Source organism: Herpailurus yagouaroundi, unplaced genomic scaffold, assembly GCF_014898765.1.
Source record: "Herpailurus yagouaroundi ecotype Mexico unplaced genomic scaffold, PumYag 187, whole genome shotgun sequence".
Classification (NCBI taxonomy): Eukaryota; Metazoa; Chordata; class Mammalia; order Carnivora; family Felidae; genus Herpailurus; species Herpailurus yagouaroundi.
This window is the reverse complement of record NW_024412418.1, coordinates 8015488-8034969: the sequence shown is the minus strand read 5'-3', so window position 1 is coordinate 8034969 and position 19482 is coordinate 8015488. Positions and strand designations below refer to the sequence as shown.

Sequence of the window (19482 nt, the reverse complement as noted above, 5' to 3'; positions counted from 1 at the left end):
GGGCCTTTAGGGTCCCCAGCAGTGACCCCCTCATTTCACCTAGGTCCCAGAACCTATCCAGGCCACAGGAATAGCCTCAGCTTTTCACATTCTACAAAAGCTGCAAAAGACACCTTAAACCCTGGCTTTCTGAGGGCTACCAGTGTCCTCACTTCCAGCCACCTTTCCTCCCTCTGACCCGCTCATTTTCCCACCAATTTGTTAACTAATCAAGTCCCCCTTTACTAAAGTGACTCATTCGCTATGGCAAAACCACATTCTTTTGGAAGATTCATTTTGGATTTTTAGACCCCCAAGTACATTCCTTCTTTTGAGGGAGAAAATTGCCTCTCACTCTACTAAAACGACGCTGGATTTTGAGCATGAAAAATGGCTTAACCGGTATTGCAGCAACCGTTCCCCTACAGTCTCCGGATGAGGGAACTGGCGGGTAACTGCCACCGGCCCTACCCAGACTCATCATTCATTGGGTTACTGATCTGTCAATCACTTCTGCTGGGCCAATGAGCAGCACTGCCGCACAGGAAACAGATTGGAGGGCAGGCGAGTGGTTTCCCTGGCTGTTAGAGCCTGTAGAGATCACCCTGTTCCTTTCACATGCTGCCCTGGCTGCTGGGAGCTGTGGAACGTGAGCAAGCAGGCAGTGGGGAGGGGGCAGTCAAGTTTGCCTAGACGTACATGCAGGGTCGGGCCCTTGGAAGAAGAAGGGAAACAAGCTTAGCCTCAACTGAATGCTGGGGTTTAGTAATAGTGATAGTATTAGAGAGGCTGCACTGGCTGGATTCTGCCCCACCCCTGGCATTGCCTCACGGTGTGACCTAGGGTCAGTCTCCCCGTGGTCCTGGTCCTCAGCTGCTTTTTCACAAAGGGTTGGTTGGTTCTCCATGATCTCTCAAATCCTTTTTTCTTTTTTATGTGTTGGAAGGCAAATTGCGTCAAGAAAGGGAGAGCCTGTCCTAACCACAGTCCAGTTAATTGAACATGAGGGAAGGCGGTGAGTCAGAGGTGAAGAAGCGCTTCCACGATCCAGAGCCAAGGCACTACTCAAAAGGAATGAAGGAGGGATGCCCTCCAGGCTAGGGATACTTTTCGGCCCTGGCACAGGAAGGGGGGGCGGGGGTGAATTAGGGTCCGTGGCAGTTGCTTTACTACAAGGTTCTCTGAGTGTGGACTCAAAAGAAAGGACGTATTTTTGTGTAGCGTCTACTCAAGCAGGGTTGGGGGTGAATCTAAAGGAGATTGAAGAATCTCCCCTAACCCCGACCCCGTGTATGGGTTGTTTTGTTTCTTTCCTGCAGTTCCCATAATCGGTCCTTTTGAAAACTTCCCACTGGCCATATCGAACAAGCATCTGTACCCACAATAAGAGTGAGTTGCCTGCATTTGCCATCTTGTCTCAACTAACACCGCCTACAGAAGCTGACAATGACTGTTGGGCTTTTCCAGTGGATGCCGGAACCGATTTCTTGCAGCCTGGGGGGGGGGGGGGGGCCCCCAGAATAACTGGCAGCAGGAGGTGAGTGTGGGTAAGGAAAGTGGAACTCCTCCTTCAGCCAGCCTCCTCACTCCTCTTCTTGTCCCCAGATCCTTCTGTCCAGCCTTTCCCTCCTCCCACCTGCTGACTCTAATCCACTCCACTTTCCACCTTTCACTCCCTCCCCTAGAAACTCAGGAGGTCTTAAGGCATGTTTCAGGAAGCGCTGTTCCCTGGCATGGGCTCTCCATTGTCTACTCCACTGAGAAGCTTCCAGAAAGTTTGAGAAACTGCTTTTCAGCAAGAGGGCGGGCACCCCAGTCAGTTTAGGGTGATAGTCTCTAGTGAGTACAGTTGGCAAAGCCGTTTCTCTGCCCCACAGGGTGTGAGTACTTGACATTGGCCCTTGTGAGTTAGAAATTGTTAGCTATGGAGGTGTAATAAGTTTGTCCAGACCCACAGTAACTCTTGCTGCTTAAGCTTCTACCAAAAAGGTTTCTACTTGTCAAACCATCGGTCTCCCCACAGAGGGTGTCTCATTTTCCCTCTGTCTCATTTTTCTTGTTTTTACTCTGTTATCCTCACTGTCTCTTCTCTTGTGTCTTTCTTTCTGGTTTGATCTTTTTTCCCCTTTTGTTTTCTGAGGCTAAACAGGAACCTGGAGAAGATGTGGGGATGGTGGTAATCCAAAGAAGGAGCCTTAACCTGAGCACTTGTCTTAGGAGGCAGACCCCCCCTACCCTAGTGGGAGTGAATGTTGCCCCGCAACCTGGGTCCTCAGATGCTCTCTTAGGCAACACCTTGGTTTCAGATGTGTCCTCCAGACCTACCACAGATGGATGCCCCACACTCTAACCCAATATCCCCAAGGATTAGAACCCTGAACTCCTTTCTCCCATGCCCACTGCGTGGCAGGCCCATACAGAAGCAAAACATGGTCACCTTTAGACTCTGGCATACTGAGGCCAGGCCCTGACCCTGTCGGCCTCACCTTCCTGCCAGTTGATTACTCAATAAAAATATTGTTAAATAGAATTCTTGTGTCTAAATACCATTTCAGTATTTATTGTTTCAAAATATACCATTAAATTGCATTTTCCCCTCCTTCTCCTCCCCTTCCCCCATCATATCCTTCCTGGGACCAAAATGATAGGGACAGGTCGAGAGTGAAGGGAAAGTTGGGGAAAGCATGACTGGGTCAATTTCTCAGTAGAGAGCAACCATGAAGTGTGCTACACACTCATGGGCAGAGGCCCCTGCTCCCCTAACAGAAGACAGTTTCGCTGAGCACAGGACACAGCACTCGGGTAGGGGGACATATCCCCTGCTTTGTAGGACATCGCGTAACAAAGATTTACAGGTAAGAAGGATCATTGTGTTACTTGTAATAGTAAAAACCCTAACATAGTTACATTTCAGTTGGTCCTTATAGTCAACTATTAAGCAGCTGTTAAAAGCGCATTTGAAAACATTTTTTTCAGAGTGCCTGGGTGGTTCAGTCAGTTGAGTGTCCAACTTCTTCTCAGGTCATGATCTCACAGTTTGTGAGTTCAAGCTCTGCTGTCAGTGCAGAGTCTGCCTCTGATCCTCTGTCCCCCTCTCTCTCTGCCCCTGCTTCCTGCTCATGCTGTCTCTTTTTCAAAAATAAACAAACAAAAAAAAAAAGAAAACATTTTTTCATGACAAGAGGAAAAAGGGAATTCTGAAACTGTATGTGCACTATGTTCATAATTTATATAAAGCGTCTGTGTGCGTAGAACTGATCACAAGGATAAATACCAAAAATTCCTGAAAAGGTGGAAATTATGGCTGATTTTTACTTTGTTATACCTTTCTTGTTTTCTACAATGAACATGTATTATAATCAGGAAAAAAAAAAAAACGCAAAAGTAGTTGGCTCTGCTCGGTCGTAAATGAAGAGAGGATTGGCACTGAGCCATTGAGGAAGCCGATAAGGCTGGTGGTCCCCGCCATGACACCTTGGGCCAGTGGGGGCGGAAGTTCCTAATGGGAGCCGGGATCCTACAATCCTGCAGGTTCGCAGGAAGACACAGGTTTAGATCTGATGGAGGACAAGACAAGAGGCATTCTACCTTATCTCATCCCCCTTCACTCTTCCTTTCTCTGTGCCACAATGATAAACACTCCATGCTTAAAGCCCAAAGACGTGGGTTCAGATCCCAACCCTGGCACCTCCCAGCTGGGTAACTGGGCAAGTTCTTCAATCCTCCAGAACCTCAGCCTATTAATCAAACAAAGGTCACTTGTACCTCCAGAGCCTTTGCCATTGCCTTTCCCTGTTTCTGGACCACCGTGCCCCCAGATCCTCATGTTTTGGTTCCTGCTGGCTTTTGGGTCTCCACAAAAATGGCATCCCCTCAGAGAGGTCCCCTCAGTCACTTTCCATAACACTTTTTCTCTTTTATTTTCTCTGAACACCTAATTAAACTTACATATTTGTTTTATTGCTTATTGTCTCCAAGAAATTAAATTCCTTGGGAGCAGGAATCTTGTCTTGAGTGCTGCTGTGTCACCATTGCCTGACATTAAATGAGCCAAGTACCAGGCGATACATTTGCGCTGTTTTCTTACTTAATCTTCCAAGTACCTCATGTGGTTCACATAGGAGGGCGAGGTTAAGAACAGAGAGGTGAAGTACAAGGAGTAAGTGGCAGAGCCAGAATTAGAAAGAATTCCGGAAGACTTTCCACTTCACTACGCTTCCCTCCCATGCAGCCAGCGTGGGGCCTGTTTTGGAGAGAAAGGGTTGGCACAGTTCAAGGGCAGGGAGCATCAAGAGCCAAGTCTCTGAGTCCAGAAAGTTCGAAATAGTGAAAAAGACTGACGTGGGTATGGTCATGGGGAGTAATGGGAGTACATGGTGGAAAGAGCCAGAGAGGGGCTTGGTTGCAATTCAGGAGCTTGAGGCTGTTTCACGAAGGACCTGAGCAACACACAGTCTCTTTCGTTCATTCCATAAATAGGAATCGAACACCTCCTGTGGGCTTTAAGAGATACAGAACATCCCTGGAATGGGCAGTCCCCCATCCTTAACTGAACACCTACTGTGAGCTCTACATGGCTCAGGACCCATCTAGGCCGGGCAGTTCTTGTCCTTGCCTTCTCGGTGTCTGGGGTACTGCCTCAAGCCCACTGGGTGTCTGGTTAGCAGGGGTTACCTGCCCTGAGCAGAGACAGATGGGAGATTTCAGTCATCATTAAAGCTTTATTGACCAGCACGGCTGGAATTTCCCAGAGAGAGGAATTAATCTTGCTACCGACTGAGAGCAGACATCCTGCTGGGAGTAGTTACATAAATTCTGTTGCTCAAATTAATTAGGATTGTGATTCATTTGTTTAATGAGGAAGAATCTGATGGTGGCAAGAGGCAAGCCGTCGAGGCCTTGCAGAACCCAGGCCATCCCGGGTGACCCTGTGGCAGGTGGGGGGGACTGGCCCAGTAGGAACAGAGATCTGACACGGTGGAAGGAGGTGGTCGATCAGTAAGAAGAATAAACCGAGGCAGGCAGAGACAGCCAATCAGAATACGGTGCTGGTTTAGAAGGGGGGTCAGAGGCTCTGGGGCCTCCCAAAGTTCATGCCGCGCCAGCTCCTGGGCATGGAAGGGCTTCTCAGTGGCATCCAATCTTCCACCCTCCTCTTTTGTCCAAGCTGTGGAGAAAAAATGCTAACGGCTGAAATCATGTCAGCGGCGCTCCGGGGACCCATCCAGCCATTTCCTCCCATCCCCCTAAATGTCAGATTATATTATTCACAGGAGGAAGGATTGTTTCAATAAAGCACAGACCTATTGCCTGAAGCATATAGAAATCTTTTTCTCTTACTCCCACCCCTACTTAGAAAGGGACCTCCCCCCCCCCTTCTACCCGGAATGCCCCTACTTCCTGTTTAAGGTAAATCCCCAAACCTCACCAGCATCCTTCACTCTTGCTGTGAGGCCCCTCCTGGCCTGGGCTTTCCCTTGCATAAGGCCTAGGTCTCAGCTGCAGAAATACAGTGAGAGGGTGGTGGCCGGGCCAGGGTGACTGACAGCAGTGCAGGTGGAAAGAGGCAGGACCTCTGTGCAACTCCAAAGGGCATCTCACATTCTGGTCCAGGTGGATGATGCCCTTTGGACTAGAACAGAAATGGTGTTTCCTGAAGGTGTGCTTCCTGGTGGCCCTGGAGAAAAGTGACCAGAGTCAGGAAATGGTTTGAGGGAGAGTCAAAAGGACCTGTTGCAAAGACAGGGAGAAGAAAGGAGAAGAATGTAACCCTTAGGACCTCCTCACTCATGCCTGCGTCTACAGAAGTCCCTCCGGAGCCTTGTTCTCTTTTTAGGCGCCCCCATCCCTTAATACAACTGACCAGGAAAGCACAGCCTGGATGATCCACGAGGCGGTGCCATGGGGTTTTCCACAAAGCAGGAACACGGTTAAGAGCATGTGTTTGGCTCCCCAGGAAGTGTTGCCCTCTTCCCAGGTGAGGCTGAGATGCTCTTCCTGGAGCTCCATCGGTCCACCTTACTTAGAGAATGGGTAGCCACAAAGGAAAACTATCTAGGAGCCCAAAGTGTGAAAACTTGCGACTGAGGAAAAGTCTTGTGAGCTCTCTCGGTATCAGTGCCCTCGTCCTTGGGAGGCGCCTGTCTCCTGCTCTGGAAGAACAAGAGCTTCTGTGCTTGCACCCTGCAGACTGTCCCCTCTTCAACAGACATAGGGACCTTTTTAAAATGTATGTCAGATCTGGGGCACCTGGGTGGCTCAGTCGGCTAAGCGTCCACCTCTTGATTCCAGTTCAGGTCATGATCTCGTGGTTTGTGAGATCAAGCCCCCCATCCGGCTCTGTGCTGACAGTGCAGAGCCTGCTTGGGATTCTCTCTCTCTCACTCTCTCTCTCTCTCTCTCTCTCTCCCAAAATAAACATTTTTTCAAAAATGTAAGTCAGATCTTGTCATTTCCCATGTTTTCCCTCCAAAGGCTTTCCAACACATTCAGAATTTACTTTTTTTTTAATGTTTATTGGGGGGGGGAGGGGCACATGCAAGCCTGGGAGGGGCAGACAGGGAGACAATGGATCTGAAGGGGGCTCTGCACTGACAACACAGAGCCTGATGTGGGGCTCAAACTCACAAAGGGCAAGATCATGACCTGAGTCGAAGTCGGAAGCTCAACCACCTGAGCCATCCAGGCACCCCCGACACATTCAGAATCAAAAACAAAAAAAAAAAAGTCCGATGGCTAAGAAGGTCCACACGCTCTAGCCCCTGCCTTGACCTCATGGTCTACAGCACCCCTCCCTTCCTCCACAAGGCCTTTGCACTGGCTGGTACCTTTCCCTGAAACGTTCCTCCCCGGCTGTTTGCGTGGGTGGGAAACTTAGACTTTTTCTCTCTGTTTCTGTGTCACCTTGGAGAGCCCTTCCCTGGCTACCCAATGGAAAACAGCCCAGGCTCCCTGCATTGCCCTGCCTTCTTTTTCATCACAATACCTTTTACCATTTGCCCTTTCACCGGTTTGTTCTCTGCCTTCCCCAACTTGGTTTGAGGCCTACAGACCAGGGATCTTCCCCACTGCATCAATCAGGCTCCAGTTAAGAAAACAGGAATTGTGCTAGATACTTCAATGGTGATAATTCACCGAAAGACATCAGTTAAAGACCTATAAGAAGGAGAGAAAATGTAAAGGGAGCACTGAGGAGGTAGCAACCACAAGAAACGGTGGGATTATGGGATTCCAGGAGCTCAGAGGAGGAGCCTGCAGAGTTGAGGCCCCGCCCCTCTAGCAAGGCACCGACCAGCTGCTGCCACCAGGACAAAGGGCCAACGCGAGGGCAATCCTGATGGGATCCAGCTGCCAAACGAGGATGGGGCAGGTCCCTACTTCCGCCTCCCTCTAGTGCCACTGCTGGCAGAAAAAGGAAGCCCTGCGACAAAGGAGAAACGGTTCGTAGGGTCCCCACCCAGTGTCACACAGCAGAGTGTAACAGGTAGACTTGGAGCTGGGAGGCAATAGCTCAATGACTAGAACACCTGTCTTGTACACTCCCTAACCCCCATGCCAGAGGAGTGCTTGGCTTATAGCAGGCACTCAACATTTGTTGAATGGATGAATGAATGATGGATGATGTACCACGTAGGGAATTAGTAGCTGGGGGTGCAGATATGACGGGAGAGACAGACACCATTTATGGTTCAGGATAAGTGTAATAGCAGAAACACCCTCAATGGGCTAGAAGCACAGGGATGGGGCCCTGCTCACACTGGCCATCAGGGAAGACCTCCGGGGGGAGGGGGGACGACCATGCTTCAGTTGGATGCTCGAGAGCAAAGAGGATTTGTGAGGCACAGAGGGACACTGAGGACCAACGATGTAAGGATGCAGGGTGCTTCGGGTCTGGGAACAGCTCGTGCAAAAGCAGAGAGCTTGGCAAGAGTGACTCAAGAAGTTCCCTGTGGCCAGAACATCCCTGGGCAGTGGTGGTGGCCGAGCCTGGAGCATTCCAGTCCAGGTCATGAAGGCCTCGTATGTTACTCAAAGGAGGTTGGGCTTGGCCTCAAGGCACAGAAGTTCCAGTCAAGGTTCATGAGCCGTGAGTGACATATGTGACCCGAGGACTGTGATTTCACAGGCATGAGAATGAAGGCTGGAGGCCAGCTGGAGACAGACCTGAGCCACAAGGATGGGCACCCATCTAACTGCCCCCAGTGGGTGCAGGGCAGTGCACATAGCTTACACTGCAATGAAGCTGCATGAAGATGAGAAGCATATGATGGGGATCTGAGCTGAGGCCCAGGTTGCTGAGGCTGGAGGAAGAGAAGGAAAAGCTTTGGAGGAGCTGGGATGCCTCAGCCTGAGCGCCCCTCCCACCCCCATCACAGGAAAACCCACATTGAGGGGCCCTGAGAGTCAGCCAGATCCTAGCATCTTCCCCCTCACGAGCCCATCAGATTTTGGAGTTGGATGGGGCCTTGAGAGGCTGCGTCAGTGTCCCTGCAGGAAACAGATCCTAACTCAAATGGGTCACCTGAAGAGACTTTAGTGAGGAGGGACTACTTACAGAGAGATGGGCGGGATGAAAGAACCCAGGAAGGGGTGCTAGACACTCCTGAGGCTGCAAACAGCTCCCCTCTCCCCTCCCACCCTCCAATCCGCTCTGCCAGTGGCCAGACCAGACTGGAGCCAACTGGCAAGGGCGCCCATTGATTTGTTTCACAGGGGTCAGCCTCCTGAGGCACAGAGCAGGTCAAAGAAGGGGAGACCCTACATCAGAAGGGACAAACAGAGAATAACAGCCTGATCGGTCTCAGTTTCCACCCTACTGTTCTTCCCACAGGAGCAGAGAGAGGAGGCAACTTGGCCAAGGTCAGGTAGCAAGTGAGGAAAAGGCCCCTCTCCTGTGGGGTCTGGGTTCGTTGCCGACTGGGCCTGCACTGAAGACAGCCAAGTGAGGACAGCCCATCATCCTGGAGCTGCTGCCGCAAATCCAAATTAACCAGAGGAAGACAGCAGGCAGCACCAGGGAGGATGAGCACCCAAGGGCCGGCCATGCACCCTCCATGTCCAGAAGGTAATAGACACCTGCTTCCTTGTCTCTTTGTACCTGCCCCCTGGCCCCCGTTTTCCTCTCTTGAGTCCTCCCCAGGTGTGGGGACAGGAGCACAGCCCTGGGATTGGCAGGGACAAGGGGAGGAGACTGTGCTTTTCTGGTAGCCAGCCTTGCTCATCGATTCCCTAGAGCTGCTCACTGATCCAGCACAAGATGGTTTAATTGAAGTCATTACAATAAATGGTGCAGAAAAGCAACACCCTTAGTCTGCCAGGAGCCTCAGAGAAGCAGGGGAGGGCACTGGGAAACCCAGCGGAAGCAGCTGAAGTTAGCTCACAGTTGCTGTGGTGGAAAAGGGACTGGGCTGAGAAAGCAGGTAGTCCTGGGTTCAAATCCTGACTGGGTCGCTAGCAAGCTGTGCACCCTTAGTAAAGTTACTTTATCTTCCTGAGCTGCTGTGTTCCTGTCTCCAGGAAGCCTTCCCTCCTTCATCCCCCATTTCTCCTTCCCCCACACACCGTTAGCACTTGCTAACTTTGACACTGATTTGGCTTCCAGCACTCTCTGTCTGCTTAGCAATCTTTTCCCTCCGTAGTTTGTCTTCTCATCTAGATAACAAGCAGGAACTGTATCTTCTCTTTCTCACCCTTATGTGCCTATCACATGCCTAACATTGTCATTGTACCCAGCGGGGTGGGGGAGTGGAGGGGAGTGGCAAGGTGGAGTGAGGGGCAGAGATTCAGAACCCGGGGGTGGGCACAGAAAGAATGCAGCAGGGGCTGGTAGATGACAATCTACCCTGAGCTCCCTTCCCAGATAATTGGAACGATGCAGCCATTATATTCGTACACCTTTAGCATGAGACACAGCCCCCTCTGTGCCCAGGCCCAGCTGGCTCTCTGCTCGGCATCATGAACTACTATCTCATTCAGTAGCAGAGGACAGAGGATCCAGGTCATGAAATCATCAAATTCTAGCATCAAAAGACAAAATCATGCAGCAAAAGTGATATCTTGGTACTTCCAAGTCTAAATCCTAAGGAGCCTTGCAGCTTCCACGTGGGGTGTCTTGGAACACCTGATCTTGGAATGTTCCCTCTCAGAACTCAGACATCACACCATGAGAAGCCCAAACCACGTGGAGAAGCCAGGTCGAGGTACTCCATTTGCCAGGGCCAGCCGAGTTCCCAGCTCACAGCATCAACTGCGAGCCCTGAGAGTGCGCCATCTTGGACATCCAGCCCCATGGAGCCTGCAGGTGACTCCAGCTCTAACCACGACCTGATGCAACCACTTGAGAAATCCCAAGAAAGAATCTCCCAGATGAGCCCAGTCAACCCGTGGAACTGTAAGAAATAACAACAAATTCTTATTTTATGCTTCTAAAAATATATTTGTAAATAAATCTTACAGAACTGTCATTTTACTAGAGCTCAGAGATTCCGTGTGATGTATCCAAGGTCGCACAATGAGGCAGAGCCCGGTGCGTTTAACTGTGGCCACCCTATCGCCACCACCAGAGAAGACAAAGAGAAGTGAGCCATCCAGGGCAGGAGTGAAGAGGGAGAGAGGAAGAGAGCTGGATTTTATAGAAAATGTCCCAAGTTAATTCTGTTTAGGAAAAAAATTATTCCTTGAATGTGTATGATTTTTTTTTTTTAATTTTCAATGAGCATCTCACAACTTCTAAGAGTTCACAGAGTTAATGGCCCTGAATTTCAACCTTGGGTTGGTTTTATTTTTCTTTCCCCCTTGAGATAATTAGCCATGAGCTTAGCTGAGTACATTTGTCATGTCGGTTAGACAATGGCTTCAAAGGAAGGGAAAGGGCTCAGAAAAGAAGGCCAAGCGACAAAGCAAAACCTCCTAGGGAAATATTCACATTTCTTGAATGATCTGTCATCAAAACTGCGTGCACAGGTGGAAGGGCACGAGCGAGCATCAGGGCAAACTTTACCAGGTGGGCCTCTGCACCCACTAGTGCTTTGAGTTGATCTGAACCAAACCCATCCCCAGGGCAAAAGCAACACCCCTTTCCCATCTCACTACCCTCTGTTTGGCTAACCCACAGGCCCAAAGGAAAATGTTAGATTGGCCTTTCATTTTCAGTGCCCTCAATTTAAGTAATTTTTTTTTTTTTCATCCTGTGCTGCTCAATATACTGCAATGGAGGATTCAGGGAAGGTGCACGTCATTGTCAGCAAAGCACCAAGCCATCTGGCCTTCGTTTTACCTTTGAGTTGATGTGAAATTTCCGGCTTCACATTTGGACAGTCCTTGATCTGAGCACCAGAGCCCCAGAGGTGATTGGGAGCATCACTGTGAGAAGTCACCATTTTTTGGACACCAACTACGATCCACAGTGTCCCAAGGGCTTTATTTATTTTAATCTTGTGTTTAATCTTCCAGTTTAATCTTGTGTTTAATCTCGTGTTTAATCTTCCAGTAACCCTATGAGGGCAAGACTAATACCTCATTTTAAGGATCAGAAAATTTAGTCTCAAAAAGAAATGCATGCCAAATTGCAGAGCTGCAATTCAAACCTAGGCCTGCCCAATTCCTAGGATCTGCTCTTTCCTGTATGCCGATTCGATCAGTTATATATTGCTACAATAACATCGTGAAACAATCATGAAACCTCAATAATAAGCACCTACTGCTTACCCATCTGGGATGGTTAGCTAAGTGGTTCTGCTGATTATGGCAAGGCTCACTAACATGCCTACACTTTGGTTGGCCTTTGAGTGATGGAGGCTGTCTCAGCTGGGACAGTTGGGGCCACTCAGCTCCACTCCACATGTCGCTCATTCTCCATTAGGCCAGCCCAGGCATGTCCCCATGGCAGTGGCAGAGTACAAGAAAGAAAGCAAACCAGACTGATGGCACAAGTACTTTTCAAGCTTTTTCTTACATCACATTTGCCTTTACCCCATGGGCCTGAGCAAGGTACATTGCCAAGCCCAGAGTCAGAGAAGATGAACATTGCAGATGACGTGGCAAAAGGTGGGGTGCAGGGAAAGATAAAGATTTGTGACCACTTCTGCAATCTATCCACTAACCTTGGGCAAGTTAGAGCCCCCTCTTAGAGCCTCTGTTCCTGCCTTTTTTTAAATGTTTATTTATTGGGGCGCCTGGGTGGCGCAGTCGGTTAAGCGTCCGACTTCGGCCAGGTCACGATCTCGCGGTCCAGGAGTTCGAGCCCCGCGTCAGGCTCTGGGCTGATGGCTCGGAGCCTGGAGCCTGTTTCCGATTCTGTGTCTCCCTCTCTCTCTGCCCCTCCCCCATTCGTGCTCTGTCTCTCTCTGTCCCAAAAATAAATAAACGTTGAAAAAAAATTTTTTAAAAATAAATAAATAAAAATAAATGTTTATTTATTTATTTTGAGAGAGACAGAGAGCAGGAGAGGGGCAGAGAGAGAGGAAGACAGAGAATCCCAAGCAGGCTCCTCACTTGTCAGCACAGAGCCCGACACAGGGCTCGAACTTGAGAACTGTGGGATCATGACCTGTGCCAAAATCAAGAGTCGGACACTTAGCCAACTGAGCCACCCATGGACCCAATATTTTATTTTTAAGTAATCTCTACACCTAACATGGGGCTTGAGCTCACAACCCTGAAATCGAGTCGGACGCTCAACTGATTGAGCCACCCAGGCACCCCTGTTCCTGCAGTTTTTTAATGGGGTTATATCCACTTTGTGGGATGGCTCAGAGCATTCGGTAAGATAATTTCTATGAAATACTAACAAAGTCAAAAGTATTCTTTCTCCTGATGTATATCATGTATACCAGCCTGGGGGTGCATGTACACATTATGAGAGGTACGTGAAAAACTCGGTTTCTATTTCCAGGATCCAAAGGGTTTACACAAGTCTCCGAGGTGAGACAGCCCAATCACTGAGACAACAAACAAGAATTGTGAAGAAGGGAATAAATCAAGGGAAAAAAAGAAAACAATAAGTAAATGATGTAATTAAAGTTACTGTTGAAGAAACTATCAAGGAGAGAATGAGTCAGCGACAAGTTTAAGCGATGAATCAGGCACAATGTCATGTTTCTAGAATTCTTGTCTATTTCAAGAAAGCCTGATGTCCCAGTTAAAAGAGCACCTTGAGCCTGTAGCAACAACATCTGGAAGGAAACACGCTTGTAATTTTAATTTCTCCTCTGCATCACCACTAACGACAGGGGCAATGCCGAGTGCTGGGCACAGAGTAGGCGCTCCATAAAATCCCATGTGGGAGGGACCCATAACTGCATCATCTCTTCAGATGTATTCAAGGAGATTTCAAATTACTTTTGCAAAAGAGCTCCCCGTACAATATGCCATTTGCTTGCTAAAACAAGGCTGTGGATCCCGTGCGGGATGGTATTAATTGCTCTGTTCAACGAATGAGGAGACCAAGGCTTCTGTGGCCCTCTGGTTGGTGACGAGGCTGGGATTCGAATGCAGCCCTCCAACGTGCTCTCTCCCAAACTAACCAAGAACCATATTCCTGCTATTGGTAACCGAGTTCAGGGGTTTTTTTTAATCTGTAAGAAACGACATCGACATTTCATTGAATGCTCACAAGCAGGGCGGCTCGTGTCATCTTCACCCCAGACTTCGAGGTTGGAATATGAAGGATTCCATTTTACAGATAAGGGAAATTTGGAGCCCAGAGACCGAACCCACCTGCCAGAGGCTTCATAGCCCATAAATGGTGAGATGATTCGCACTCAGGTATGTGCAACACCCCAACCCCCCTGACCCCCCCACACACACCATGTTCCACACTGCCCTTGTATTTTTTCAAATTGGGCTGTCACCTGCATTGAAGCCTGGAGAATTAAAAGCAATTGTATGCATAAACCTGCACACACACACACACACACACACACACACACATACACACGCGCACACTTTTGCCTCAGTTATTCAGAGAGCACGTTTTCTGATCTGTATTTTCCACTTCAGTTTTCTGATCTGTATTTTCCACTTCAGTTTGCCTACCTGGCCTCTGCCTCTACAAACACAACTCAAGGCAGAGGGGCAAGTGATACTGGTTCAGGAAACCTGAGCTGTGACCCTGAGCTGCTGACAGAACGTCTGATATTTATAGCAACTCAGAGTCAAGTACCAAGGAAAGAGTGTTCTGGATTGTTGCAGATTTCCTCAGGGGGAAAGAAAACATCTCTGTGAAAAATTGTGTGGGATGCTTAACTGATGGAACATCCAACATGAAAGGACAACTCAGTGGGTTTGCATCCCAGTTAAAAAAAAATAATAATAAAAGGACGGCCCAGCCAGTCTCTGTGGATAACATTCTTCAAACACTTAGGATGTAGCCATGGGAGAGACCACATCACCAGTTGAATTTATAAACTGCCACTCTACACTTTAATTTATTTATGCATTTATATATTGATTTAGATCTGTCCCAGTCCACAAAGAATTTGACACTAATTGTTTAATTGTGAAAACTATGGTAGATTGATTATGTTAATGGCCAAGATTTTCTACGCTTCCCTGTATCCTTACCCCTGGGTAGTGTCCTCCACATCGACTCTGGCCCTAAGATGTGCTTTGGCTAATGAAACAGCAGCAAACTTGTTGCAAGCACAACTTGAAAATCATGCTGGTCCTGGCCCAGATTAGCAGAACGTCCAGCAGACCCACAAGAAAGAACAGACTGTTGTTTAAAGCCATTGGGTTTGGAGCAATTTGTTACACAGCAGTCACTAACTGATATGGAGACTAAAAAGAAACACCATTAATTAATCAACAAGCTTATATTGAGTAGCCATGCTCAGTTCTTGTCGTAGGTTCTGGGATATACAAAAAAAAAAAAAAAAAAAAAAAACCACATAAGACATAGTTCCTACCTGCTTGGAGACTCATATTTATTTCTGGAAAGACAAAATAAAAATACCAGCAAGATCTGCTTAAACCATGTGGAAATCGTTTATATCTTATTCTCTCTACAGGGCCAAGCTCAAATGCCACCTTCCTTTTGTAACATTTCCTTCCCCATCTCCTTGCCAAGCTGAACTATTAAGCTCTGCCTCCGCTGGGATACTGCAGACTTTTGTTTAAAGCTCTCTCGTGATGCTTTTCATGTTACATTTGGGGTTATAGTGGGATGGGAATACGTCCATTGTGCCCACTGATTATAAAGCTGGGTCTTGCTTATTGTTCTATGGGCCTCCAACACCAGGTACCATGACTTACATGAATATAAGGAATCTTGGAAAATGTTAAATGAATGAATGTTACAGGTTGGGGGCGCCTGGGTGGCTCAGTCGGTTAAGTGTCTGCTCTTGATTTCAGCTCAGATCATGATCTCGTGGTTCGTGGGATGGAACCCGGAGTCGGGCTCTGTGCTGACATTGCAGAGCCTGTTTGGGGTTCTCTCTCTCACTCTCTCTCTCTCTTTCTTTCTGCTCCTCCCTGCTCTCTGTCTCTTTCAAAATAAATAAACTCTAAAAAAATGAATGAATGTTGTAAGAGTTCAGCATGAGGGAAAACTCGAATAGAAGTGTGATAGTCAAAGGGATGATCATACGGGAAGAAGGAGTTGAGGTTCTCAGCTGGAGCCCACAGTAAGAGCTCACAGTAAGAACTCATGGAATCCACAGTCAGAATTCTGGGGACCTGGGAACCTGGATAAGGAAAAATTACATCTCTGTGTTTACTAATCTCTAAGTGAAACTTAGCATTGCCTTCCATTATAAACATGGGCTACACAACACAGAAGTAGATATAACAGATATTTTCCTATCATATCTACTATTGCAGACATCTCAAAGTATCACTTAGTTCATCACTGCTTTGAAATTATAGTGGTTATTTAATGTGTTAGCAAAGAATCAGAGTATTGCTATATCACAATTTGTTGCTTTAATATTTTAATAACCACGTCACAATCCGTTTCCTTCATAATCCTTTTTATGTATTTAAAATCATATTTTTTGAGAAGGAGTCTATAGTTTACATCAGATCGCCAAGGGGTCCATGACACAAAAGTGACTGGGACCTCCTCCTTACCTTGGAGAATAGGTAGATTGTACCTACGTAAATGGAACAGAAGTAGATAGACGTCCCAAGGAGATGACCCACATAAAAGAAGGTAGGGTAGGGATGAATGTGAGATGAGAGGCAGGGAAGGATATGCATCCCCTCCCCATTCTTGAGGAGACAGTCTCCTTGGCAAGATTAAGTAAAAAGGCAGGGACTTTGTTAGCATAATAATGCATCAGAGAAAGTGAGAGAATAACTGATTTGTCTTAGACATGCTCTAAGAATTTGGAGAATTTAAATTCTTAAGGATCTAACACCTCCCCTGCAGGGTGGAACCAGGACTAGGTACAGAGCTGAACTCTGAACTTCAAACCTCACAGAACCACTTCCCACACACACACACACACACACACACGCACACATCTCTATTCCAGTAAATGCCAAGAAGAGGCCACGAGCTTGTCCCTCAGGGACAGAGCCTCTGTACAGCGATGAGGCCACACACTGTCTGTGACACGGTTTGGGGAACTGGTAAACTTCGTCATTGGGACAAGATGCTTTGCGACATCCTTGGGCTCCGAGGGAATATGTAATTGGCCCATTAAGACTTGTAGAAAAAAGCAGCTGTGTTGGTGTGCCCTCCCAGATGTTATTATAGGCATTATTATACGCATTACAGAGGAGTGACCACATGTTTGGGACAGTGTGGAGGCCTCCCTGATTAGATCAGAGGGCTGGCTTAAGAAGTAAAGCTGAAGGGGGCAGTTGGCAGGGAGGAATGAAGAAGAGAGAAGCAGAGAATGACACTAGGATTTCAAGAGCCTCTGACTCAGACAAGGAAGTGAGAAGGTGGGACAGATGGGAGGGTCTGTCTTAGAGGTGACATCCCAGGGAAAATGTCCAGGAGGCCACTGGAGATTCAAGAGTAGAACTCCAGGGAGGGACTGGAATGGAAAGGGGGGAGCTAAGGGAACAACCCACATACATACAGGTGATCATTAGTCCCGAGAACAAAGGCCATAGAGTAACAGGACTGGATGTTAGGGAATGATCACTGAATCAAGAGTAACGATACAGATATCTTACTAAGTAAATAAGAGGACTCCTTCCTTGTTCCTAGCCCAGGTAGGAGAATGTTTGGAGAAGGGGGGGTTAAACATAGAAGGAACTTGCGGAAGCTCTCTCACTGTGGCCAGTGGGAGGAGCTTGGGGGTTTCTGAGCCAGCAGTTCCCACGGAGGGAAGGGAGGGATGGATGGAGGCCCACTGCCTGCTGAGTGGGTGGGTGGAGCCAAGAGGGAGGCCAGAGACTGTTGGAGCCAAGGAAAGGAAGAGGGAAGCTAGGACACATGCAGGGCAACAGCATCGAATTAAGTTTCTTTCTTCCCAGATGATCCAGAATTTCATTAGGGAAAGAGCGAAACTTCAAATCCAGGGTATTTAAAGGTCATGTGAAAATCATGGAAACCTCCACTTGAATCTGTTCCCACCTAAGTAATTTTTGTTTAGAAATCAGACAAAACCACTGAATCCATCTCAGCACAGCTCCCAAAATGGAATGACTCAGATGTCCCTGAAAGCGCGTAGCTACTCTGAACCGCTCTGCTGATACATGGTCTGTCCACCCAGCCCAGTGTCCAGGGCGTGTAACGCAATGGCTGGAGTTTCCTGGAGGTTCTGTAAGGACAGGAATTCAGGAAGTGGGGTCAAGGAAAAAGCCACTGTCCCTGAATATCCTGCAGCTTATGAAAACCAACCACCATTCAGCCAGCACCTACTGTATGCTAGGCACTTTGCCTGTATTTCCTAATCCTTAAGAACAAGTATTTTTTGTCTCCATCATTCTCCCCACTGTTCAGATGGGAAAACCAAGGTTCAGGGAGGTGAAGTAACTTGCCTCAAACTCACAGCTAGCGAATGGTGGAGATAGTGTTGGGGCCCAGATGTACCTGTCTCTATTCCCCCTACCCCTACTGTTTTTACTTTTAAGCAATCTCTACATCCAACGTGGGGCTCCAACTCATGACCCTGAGTTGAAGAGCCGTGCATTCTACTGACTGAGCCAAACAGGCACCTCGATGGGTCTGTGTCTAAATCCCAATCAGTTCCCGTCCAGCCTGTGACCTTGACCAACCCCACCCCACCCCCAGAAGTGAAAGAAAAAAAAAATGTGTCATTGCCATCTGAGACAGCCAATGAAAGACAAACCTTTCTCACTGTTAGTGTGGCTTCCCTAGTTTACCCTCTTCAAACGTTTTTCTTTTTTTTTTTTTTTAATTCTTCTGAACTTAACCAATGTATTTGAAAGAATTAATTCACTTACTCTTCAAGAATCCTTTCCAAGCCACTGCTATATGTCAGTGCTGGAGACACAAGCTCTAATGCTCAAGCGGCTCCCAGAGGGAAGAGGCTAAAAAGACTTACAGAGGAATAACAGAAATAACAGGAACCAAACCTGTTTTTCCACATTGTTTTGTTTCAATCAAAGTATTACTTATAAATCTTTGGAAAAGCCAAGTAAGTGTAAGAAAGACTTACAAGTAAATTAGCAGCCCCCCCCCACCCCATCTTCCTCACCTTCTTCTCTTGAAAGCTGTTTCTTCTTTACCACTCCATTTTGTAAATAACACTATTCTTAGATCGCTTGAGTCATCATCTTAAACATCCATCGACGTCTTAATGTGGTAGACAAGAAGTTTTTCTTCCGTTCCCTCTTCCCCTCCCCCAATCCTCCCCAAATACTTACATCTTTTTTTTTTTTTTCTCTCAATTCTTATTCTACATTTCCACAATTATGACCATGAATCTAGATTTTATTCCTCGGTCAAGTAGTCGACTATGACCCTGCTTCTTTTCTTTTTTGTTTTTCCTGTTAATCACTACCTCAGTTTTCATCAACTTAGGTTTGTTTTTTTCAAAACAATTGACTAGGGGCGCCTGGGTGGCGCAGTCGGTTAAGCGTCTGACTTCAGCCAGGTCACGATCTCGCGGTCCGTGAGTTTGAGCCCCGCGTCGGGCTCTGGGCTGATGGCCCAGAGCCTGGAGCCTGTTTCCGATTCTGTGTCTCCCTCTCTCTCTGCCCTTCCCCCATTCATGCTCTGTCCCTCTCTGTCCCAAAAATAATAAATAAAAACGTTGAAAAAAAAATTAAAAAAATAAAAAATAAAAACAATTGACTAAAACTTTCCATGCCCTCAGTATAATTTTCCACACGACCAAACCTGTTGGATAATTTGTCAGCCCCATTTATTTTCCCCGGGGACAAACTCCCTCCCTGCCTAGAGCCTTCTGACTTCCTGCTGATCGGGTCTGGTTGCTCTCTGGCAAAGCTGTCCTCCCGATATTCCTTTAGCCATTACCCAAGGAATTCCCTTTCTTCCTGTCTCCTGTGCTGAGGTCTCCATTTCTGCACCCCACACCTTCTTTATTTGCTCCCTGGTTTTAATTGAGTACATCCTTCAGT

At 47.6% G+C, this 19482-nt stretch overlaps 2 long non-coding RNA genes across 4 annotated transcripts; one reads left to right on the top strand and one right to left on the bottom strand.

Annotated features, from left to right (window-relative positions):
• The first annotated feature begins 531 nt into the window (after nucleotides 1-531).
• On the top strand, nucleotides 532-10664 carry LOC121043490 (uncharacterized). 3 transcript variants are annotated; one of them, XR_005796848.1, is made up of 4 exons: nucleotides 532-628; nucleotides 1299-1516; nucleotides 8810-9043; nucleotides 10125-10664. It is a non-coding gene; the product is annotated as an uncharacterized LOC121043490 (long non-coding RNA). The 3 variants fall into 3 exon arrangements; XR_005796847.1 differs by having other exon boundaries at nucleotides 8810-10664; XR_005796849.1 differs by lacking the exons at nucleotides 8810-9043; nucleotides 10125-10664 and adding an exon at nucleotides 2129-2509.
• Nucleotides 4687-18928, bottom strand: LOC121043491 (uncharacterized). Its single transcript, XR_005796850.1, has 3 exons — nucleotides 18597-18928; nucleotides 5408-5656; nucleotides 4687-5146 (listed from the first exon to the last, which is right to left on the bottom strand). It is a non-coding gene; the product is annotated as an uncharacterized LOC121043491 (long non-coding RNA).
• Between the last annotated feature and the right edge of the window lie 554 nt (nucleotides 18929-19482).